The sequence below is a fragment of the Salvia miltiorrhiza genome, chromosome 2 (genome assembly GCF_028751815.1).
Source record: "Salvia miltiorrhiza cultivar Shanhuang (shh) chromosome 2, IMPLAD_Smil_shh, whole genome shotgun sequence".
Taxonomy (NCBI): Eukaryota; Viridiplantae; Streptophyta; class Magnoliopsida; order Lamiales; family Lamiaceae; genus Salvia; species Salvia miltiorrhiza.
This window is the reverse complement of record NC_080388.1, coordinates 1,722,897-1,731,473: the sequence shown is the minus strand read 5'-3', so window position 1 is coordinate 1,731,473 and position 8,577 is coordinate 1,722,897. Positions and strand designations below refer to the sequence as shown.

The window sequence follows — 8,577 nt, the reverse complement described above, 5'->3', positions numbered from 1 at the left end:
GCCTTACAGATGAATGTTAAGGTGACCGTGAGGGTTTCCTTAAAGTTGAGTTAGTAAATTGAACTTGAGTTTCGAGGATGCTTAGAGCGTTGGTCGAGTTGAGTTTTCCTTTTGTGATTTCAAAAATGCCTCAAAGATGTCATCAAGAGTGTGATGTGAAGGATAGGCAGGATAATACTCCGCCACCACCACCGCAACATGAGAGGAGAGTAAAAAAATATTGAACTTTCGAAACAAGCGTCTAGAACATAGGACCCTGAGTTTAAGCTTTTAGCTTGCTGGTGTGAACTTAAGTTTTGTTATGTATAGTATGTTGAGGGTTTAGAAGACACAGAATTTCCAAGTTCGGGATAGTATATCCCGTGTGACTGGGGAGTGATTATGTTGGACCTGGCCAGTCCGCATGATCCAAATCTCAGTAGACGTGTTTTGGGTTTATAAACCCACGTGTTTCAACTTTTGGTTGAAAAGCCAGATGGGTTCTTACTCTAGGTCATTTTTGTTCGACCTGGTAGTTACTTCATTCTACCCTCGGGTCATTCATTTGAGTCTCTTGAACAATTTGTTTTGATGTCATTCTAGGGTTGAACCCTTACAACTTTTGAGTTATCCTAGTAGATTCTTTTGATGTATAAGACTAGTGAGAGGCACGTCAGAGGACTTTAACACCCGAGCAACTGGTAAACTACACCTGAGAACAATTGAAGACTACTCTTGAGAAGTATGTACCGAGGAGTACACTAAGCAGCGAGAGGCTGATTATCGAAGTTTGATGCAAGGAAAGAAATCGGTTGTAGAGTATAATCGAGAATTCTGTGAGCTATCACGATATGCTCATCAGAAGATGGATACTGATGATGAGATGTCTGAGTTTTATGTGCCAGTTTAAGGCAGAACTTTAAGGTAGTATGGGCAAGTTATTGGATGCACCAGTTAGAATCCTGTTTAATACAGGAGCCTCGCATTCTTTAAGTGTTTGAAGCATGTTACCTTCAAACTCGAACCAAAACGAGCTAGTCCCAAGTTGAGAGTAATCACTCCTGTAGGAAGAGCTACTACAGTTTCTCACATGATTTCTAACTTAGAGCTTGAGTTAGGACCACTAAAGATGAAAGCAAGAACCTTGCACTTAATGCCTATGTGGAACGTAGACATTATTCTAAGGATGGACTGGTTAGCAGAAAACTTTGCCCCGATTGATTGTAAGAAGAGACAGATAACTTTCCAACCACCTGGGAAGGAACAGACATGTTTTCACGACATTGATAGAAAGAAGAGAATTCCAATCATTTCGGCACTTCAGGCGTCGAAATTGGTAAAGAAGAAAGGAGCACAAGCTTACCTAGTTTACTTGAATGATGAAGGAGAATCAAGTAAAAACTTTGAGGATGTAGTAGTGGTAAGGGAATATAGAGATGTATTTCCCGAGGTCTTACCAGGATTGCCACCAACAAGATAGTTGGAGTTCACTATCGACCTAGAACCTGGATCAGCACTAGTGTCGAAGGCACCCTATAGAATGGCGCCTAAGGAGCTACAAGAGCTGAAGATTCAGCTACAAGAATTGCTCGAGTTAGGTTTTATTAGACGTCGTGTATCCCCGTGGGGAGCACCAGTCTTTTTGTCAAAAGAAGGATGACACGTTGAGAATGTGCATAGATTATCGAGAGCTGAATAAATTGACACTCAAGAACAAATATCCTTTGCCGAGGATAGATGACTTGTTTGATCAATTACGAGGAGCGAGTTTTTCTTGAAAGTTGACTTGAGATCATAATACCACTAGTTCAAATTTTGACAGGAGGATACACCTAAGACAGCTTTTCAAATGAGGTATGAGCACTATGAGTTCATAGTTATGCCATTCGGTTTGACGAAGGCACCAGTAGTTTTCATGGATCACATGAATCGAGTGTTCCATCAATAACTGGATAAATTTATCCTAGTTTTCATAGATGATATTCTCATCTATTCGAAGAATGAGCAGGAGCGCCAAAACATTTGAGAACGATGTTGGAAACGCTAAGAGTTGAGAAGTTTTTTTTGCCAAATTCACCAAGTGCGAGTTTTGGTTGAACGAAGTAACTTTTCTAGGACATATTGTATCATCCGAAAGAATTAAAGTTGACCCCGTCAAGGTACAAGTTGTACATGAGTGGAGATCACCAACTACGCCTAACGAGATTCGCAACTTTTTAGGTTTAGCAGGATACTATCAGAGGGTTATTAAAGGATTTTCCATGATAGCAAGACCGAGAAAAGAAGTTAAGTACAATTGGAAAGAGGAGTGTAAAGAGAGTTTTTAAGAGCTTAAAGGAAATTGACTACAGCACCAGTGCTGCTAGTCCCGGAAATGGATAAAGAGTATACCATCTACACAGATGCGTCAAAGAATGGGCTAGGATGTGTTTTGATGCAAGAAGGAAGAGTTATAGTCTATGCATCACGACAACTTAGATCCCACGAGATAAATTATCCAATGCATGATTTAGAGCTTGCAGCCGTTGTGCATGCCCAAAAAAAAAAAAAAAATTTTGGAGACATCATCTCTACGGAGTTAGATGTGAGATTTTCACGGACCACAAAACTTTGAAATACTTTTTCAAGCATAAGGATATTAACATGAGGCAAATGAGATGGCTCGAATTAGTAAAGGATGTTAACTGCGACATTAATTATCACCCTAGCAAGGCCAATGTAGTAGCCGATGCATTGAGCCGAAAAGTCTCGTCAAAGTTAGGATGTCTTCTCACGAGAGAGGATGAGCTTATAAAGGACTTTGACAAGATGAGGATAGAGATGATAAAACCACCAGGGACGATAGCGAGTATTGTTGAGACGATGCCTAGTTTGAGGAAAATGGTGATTGAAGCACAAGGAAAGATGAGACAATGAACAAGTTACGAGAAAGGATAAGAGCAGGAGATCTCAAGAGTTACAAAAAAAAAAAAAAAAAAAAAATCAGACAATGCTATCTTATTTGAGGGGAGAAGATGCATTCCCCGCGATGATGAACTTAAGAATACGATCATGAGTGAGACTCATGACACGCCTTACACCGCCCACCCAGGAGGCACACAGATGTATCAGGTTGTGGAAAAAAAAAAGAGATTTTTGTGGGACGGAATGAAACGAGACATAGCTTTGTTTGTAGAGCGATGCTTAGCTTGTCAGCAAGTGAAAGCATTACACCAACGACCCTATGGGAAGTTAAAACCGTTGGAGATTCCCGAGTAGAAATGGGATCACATAACGATGGATTTTGTGACAGCTTTACCCAAAAGTCAAAGAGAAAATACAGCAATTTGGGTGATTGTAGATCGACTAACAAAATCTGCACATTTCATACCGATCCTAATCGCGTATGGACCAGATAAGTTAGCACAATTGTACGTTCGTGAGATTATAAGATTGCTTTGAGTACCGGTGTAGATCACCTCAGAGAGAGATCCAAAAAAAAAAAAAATCATCACGTTTATGGATGAGTTACAGAAAGAGTTGGGTACAAGGATGAATTTTAGCATAGCAAACGATAGAAGATATGATAAGAACTACTATCCTTGATAGAGGAGTACATCGGGAGAATGTGTTGCCACTAATTGAGTTTGCCTATAAGATGTGAGACAAAGTATCGAGATAGGAGACGAAGTTTTCTTGAAGGTTTCACCCTCAAAGGGGATGAATAGATTTGGAGTTAAAGGACAGCTTAGACCCAGAGTTATAAGTCCTTACGAGACATTGCAAAAGATAGGTCCAATAGCGTATAGGTTAGCTTTGCCACCTAGCTTTGGAAATGTGCATAACGCGTTTCACGTGTCACAATTGAGAGGATATATATTTTCGACTCAAACCATGTGGTTTACTAAGAAGAAATGATCTTAGAACCAGACTTGAGTTATGAAGAGAGACCTCAGATGATGCTAGATCATAAAATTCGGCAATTGAGTAATAAGTCGATTGCATTGGATAAGGTCCAATGGAGATATGATAGTTAGAAAAAAGTGGAAAGAGAGCTTGAGGATAAGATGTGAGAGAAGTACCCGAAACATTTACAAGAGGTACAAATTTCGGGACGAAATTTATTTTAAGGGGGAGGGTATGTAATACCCGGGCTTTTGATGACGTGTTTAATTTCTTGAGTTTGAGTAATTAGGGTTTAGATCCCTTGTTTGATTTACTTTGTAAAGAGATGAAGAGTTATATGAAGTTTTGTTGTTATATTTTAAAAATGTTGAGATGTTCTTTTGATGATGTGAGAATGATGTGGGATTTTATATCCGTATTTGAGTTTGAGTATTCAAATAATTCTAGATAATTATTTGAATGAGAACGGTGAACTCGGAAGTGAAATCTGAGTCCGTTAAGACGTTTTTGAAATTTTTGACTTTTTGACGATGAATAGTAAAATACGGCTATTTCGTCTTTTTGTCGACTTTCAAAATCTTACGTGCACGTCGTCGAGAAATATTCTTAGTTTTTCGATACGAGTCCAATAATGAAAGTTTTTATTTTTGGACGACGAGTGAATAGTAAACCGGGATTTCTCGATAAACGAACCGAGCTCGTTTATCAGAATTTCGAGAACGAGCTTGCGTTTTCTATATTTATATGGAATTACGAGTGTAATGAAAGTGAGTAGAGGTTGAGAGGGCGAGTAACGAAGAGTATGGGTTGTTAGTCGTTAAAACGAGACGAGACGAGACGAGACGAGATATTTAACGACTAAATATCTAACCCTACCCCACCAAAACCACCCCCCAACCGCCCAAGTTCAGTCAAACACTCTTAACTCACGTTGATTTTCAGCCCACACACAACTCACACACACTAACACCTAAAACACACACACCATTCACGCATATACCATTTTTTAGCTTGAGCTCAAGCTTTTGAGCTCCGATTTGAGCACCGAGATGAACGCCGATCATCTTTTCGATCACGTATCTAAGTAGGTAAGATCTCTACCTACGTTTTGATGGTTTTCTTTTCGATTTTCGTCGACGTCGAAAAACGTCGATTCTCGACTTTATTTTGAAACGACGTCGGATCGTCGTGAAATTTTAGTATGTTGTTCTTGGGTAGATGTTGAGCATGTTTAATGAAGGGAGTAAGAACGGAACGAACCGTAGCTATGAAACCCATGAGGGCAGCCACGTTTTTCACATATTAGCTTGTCTTTCGATTTTTGTTTGATCGTTTTGACTTGATATTTGTGCTTAGGGGTATGCTAGAATCGATATATATTAAATTCGTATTTTTCCAAGCACGAAAATTGTATAAATTTTTAGAGTATGATTATTTAAATTCGTGAAGTTAGAGACGTTGCATAATGAATATTATTGCGTATATGTGTTCTACGATATCACATGAGCATGCTAATTGATTTACAATTTATGGATGATAATTGTTGAACGAAATTAAAACTGGAATTCTGTCAAAATTTTACAGCAGTTTCAAGCTTATGTTTCGATGAGTTTTCATTGCTTGATGGCTCTGAAATTTTAGTATGTTTATCTATGATATGTGTATTTCGTTGCTGCAAAATTTCATGTCTTTTGGATGATGTTTGCTATTTTAAAGATATTTTGAAAAATCCTTGACAGAATCTGTCAACTATTGGTAGACTTCACAAAAACGTTTATATCTATTAATCCATGAAGGATTTTGCATCACCATTTTTTTTTTAAACGAAACTAGACTTCAATACTTTTCTAAAAACATAAGATTTCGATTTTTATGACCTCTGAAACAGAGCAGTTTATTATTTCAAAAATGCCCTGTTCTGCTGTCATATTTTTCCAACAGTAAAAGTGTATGAGTTTCATTGTTTATTTGGCAGATCATATGAACGTTTTCTCTTGTGAAATTTTAACCAAATCTTCAAGGATACCTTTAGTTTTGGCTGATTAAATTTGATGGAATTTTATTAAGGTGTGACTTGGTTTCTAATGGCCTAAACAAAATTGGCAGAAACTGTCAATCTTTGACAGCCTGCACTAAAAGAGCAATATCTCCAAAAACCTTTAACCTTTTTGGTTAACTACCATTTTTAGATTGAACTACACTTCATGAAGGTTTTGAGATCAATTGGTATGAGAGTTTATGATGATTGAGTTGGTTGTTATGAATTTTTAAAGATGACACAAAAACAGCAAAACTTTCTAGAAAACAATTTGATTATATTTGTTTTGATGGATGATACGATATGACTAAATGGTGTGAGTTGTGAGAGTTATGATTAACGCACATAAATGTTGGTATCTGACACTCGAACAATTGGTGTCGAGTATAAATGATAGTTTACTGATAAAGAGTTTTGATGATTTTGAATTGTTTGGTTTGCGTTGAAAAGATGTCAAGATGTTAAGTTTTGAGTCGAGAGACGAGTTCACGTAGTGAGATTCACGCGATGAAATCTCGTGGCTGACATTTTATATGAATGGGTCATGCCGAAATTTTTAGTGAAATTAGGATTTGAGCATAGTCAATTCTTGTTGACCCGTGACTCAAATACATGCCTAATGGAAAGTTTAACTTTCTAATTGGTTAATTAGACGAGATGAGAGCGAATAGATCTGCTAAGAAAGTGGACTTTTCGATGTGTTAAATATTTCTTTTAATTGAAGTGCTGTTAATTATAACATAAGGATGTTATAATTAATGAGTAATGACGAGAGATAATAATTGTTATATTGATTAACAATCAAGAGAGATGAACATTAGAGATACTAATGTTTCATAAAAGAGATTAGATTATTAATCGAGGTTTCTTTTATAACTTCTCACCAATTCTTCATAACAATGAAGGTCCTTTTGGGAAGTAACGACTTGAGGGAGAGAGTGACGTTACTCATTGATACAGAGACACAACGAGGTGGGCATTACTTTTACTATACGTATATAGAGATCCCCTACGTATCGTAGGCCTCTTATACGAATGAATGCATGAGATGATCTAACTGTTAATTTCAGTTTCATATATATCAAATGAGTTTAAATGTTACATTCAAGCAAGTTATTTCATGACAAAATCTTTGAGTTAAAGTTATTTCAAGTATTGTCTTGCCATAAAATGTTTCAATTTTAGTATGATATCTATCTGCTTTGGCTTTGCCAATGATGAAATCGAATTCGGGTCCTGAGCAGTTGATAGCTATCCTGCCAGGGCTAGTGTACACCAGTGACCGTGAGTCATCTAGCGGGTTGGCCGGTCAAGTGACCGTGAGAGGTGGCCACCTCTCCGGCACAAAGTTCCAGATATGATAGATTACAAAAGAACTTAGTCTGATCAGACGAACTTTAAGAATCACAAATGAACTTAGTAAGCTTGGGCATTTTTAGCGAAAAACTCCCTTGCTGTACTGATTATGATGGCATGACAATTTACAGTTTTGAAGCATGTATTTTTATACCTAGGCATACGTGCCCACTGAGTGCTTTTGTACTCAGCCCTGCATATGTTTTCTAAATGTGCAGGTTGAGCTGATGTGATGATGGTGCTGCAATGAGCGGAGTCTCCAGGGTTGTTAATAAATAGTTAACCTGTCTAGAATATGTCTTCATACATATGTCTAGCTACTTTCCGCTGCAAGATGTTGTTGATGTTATAGTATGTTATGTCATACTTTGAGTCTTAAGAGAATGGTTTCATATGATGTATAACTTGATTAATGATATTAATTAAGTTTTATGTTGTCTTTCATAGACTGTTCAAAAGAGTATTAATGAGTAAATACGACGATTTTTCTTAAGTTGAGTAAGATTTACGGTTTCAAATGACGCCCCTTTCTTCCCCTTATTCTTTAACCCCATCCCTAGTCGTAGATCACTCGGCTTAACTATCCTTAGTTAAGGCGGGCTGTGACAATACGTTTTTTTTACTTAGCATATAATAAGAACATACATATTTAAAATTCATACAACAATCGTTGCATATTCAAATCCACAAAGTAAATCATTCAGCACACAAAAAGGTACAATTCTTGTTGCAAGCTTGATGTGCGAACCAAAAACGGTATTCACTCTATCCTCAAATATTATTCATACACTATACTCATAAAATTCAGTATATCATTCATCCAATACAAGCATATTACAATTTCTGCATTGCACTCCAAACTCATCACAGTGCACCGCCTCATCGACCCAGTTGATGCTAGAACAAATAATTCATGCATAAACTACAAACAATTCATGCAATCAGGCATTCATCATCGTGCGCCGCCCCCTCGCCCCAATTAAAAGCTGCGCAGAGTGTGGCTTGCTCTTCAAGCCGCTTCCAGCAACGCCGCTACGCTCCGCTCACCACTCCAGTTCAGCTGGACGTCGTCAATGCCGCCCTGCGCATATCTGCCACGCATCCTCACACCAGGTCCTGTCGCCGTTTCTCCACGTTCTTTGACTTTCGAAGCTTTACGATGTGTGTAGACTGTCCCTTCATAATCTCCTAAACAGCCAAAATCCATTGGAAAAAAAAAATCAAAAAAACTAAACCAGAAAAAACTAAAAACACAAAAAGGGACCACAAAAAAAATATAAATAAAAAAATTATGCATTTCTTCTACTAGATCTATCCAT

At 37.6% G+C, this 8,577-nt stretch overlaps 1 long non-coding RNA gene across 1 annotated transcript; it reads left to right on the top strand.

Annotated features, from left to right (window-relative positions):
* Window positions 1–4,720: 4,720 nt before the first annotated feature.
* LOC131012545 (uncharacterized) lies at window positions 4,721–7,760 on the top strand. Its single transcript, XR_009097369.1, has 3 exons — window positions 4,721–4,952; window positions 6,808–6,874; window positions 7,477–7,760. It is a non-coding gene; the product is annotated as an uncharacterized LOC131012545 (long non-coding RNA).
* The last annotated feature ends 817 nt before the right edge of the window (window positions 7,761–8,577 follow it).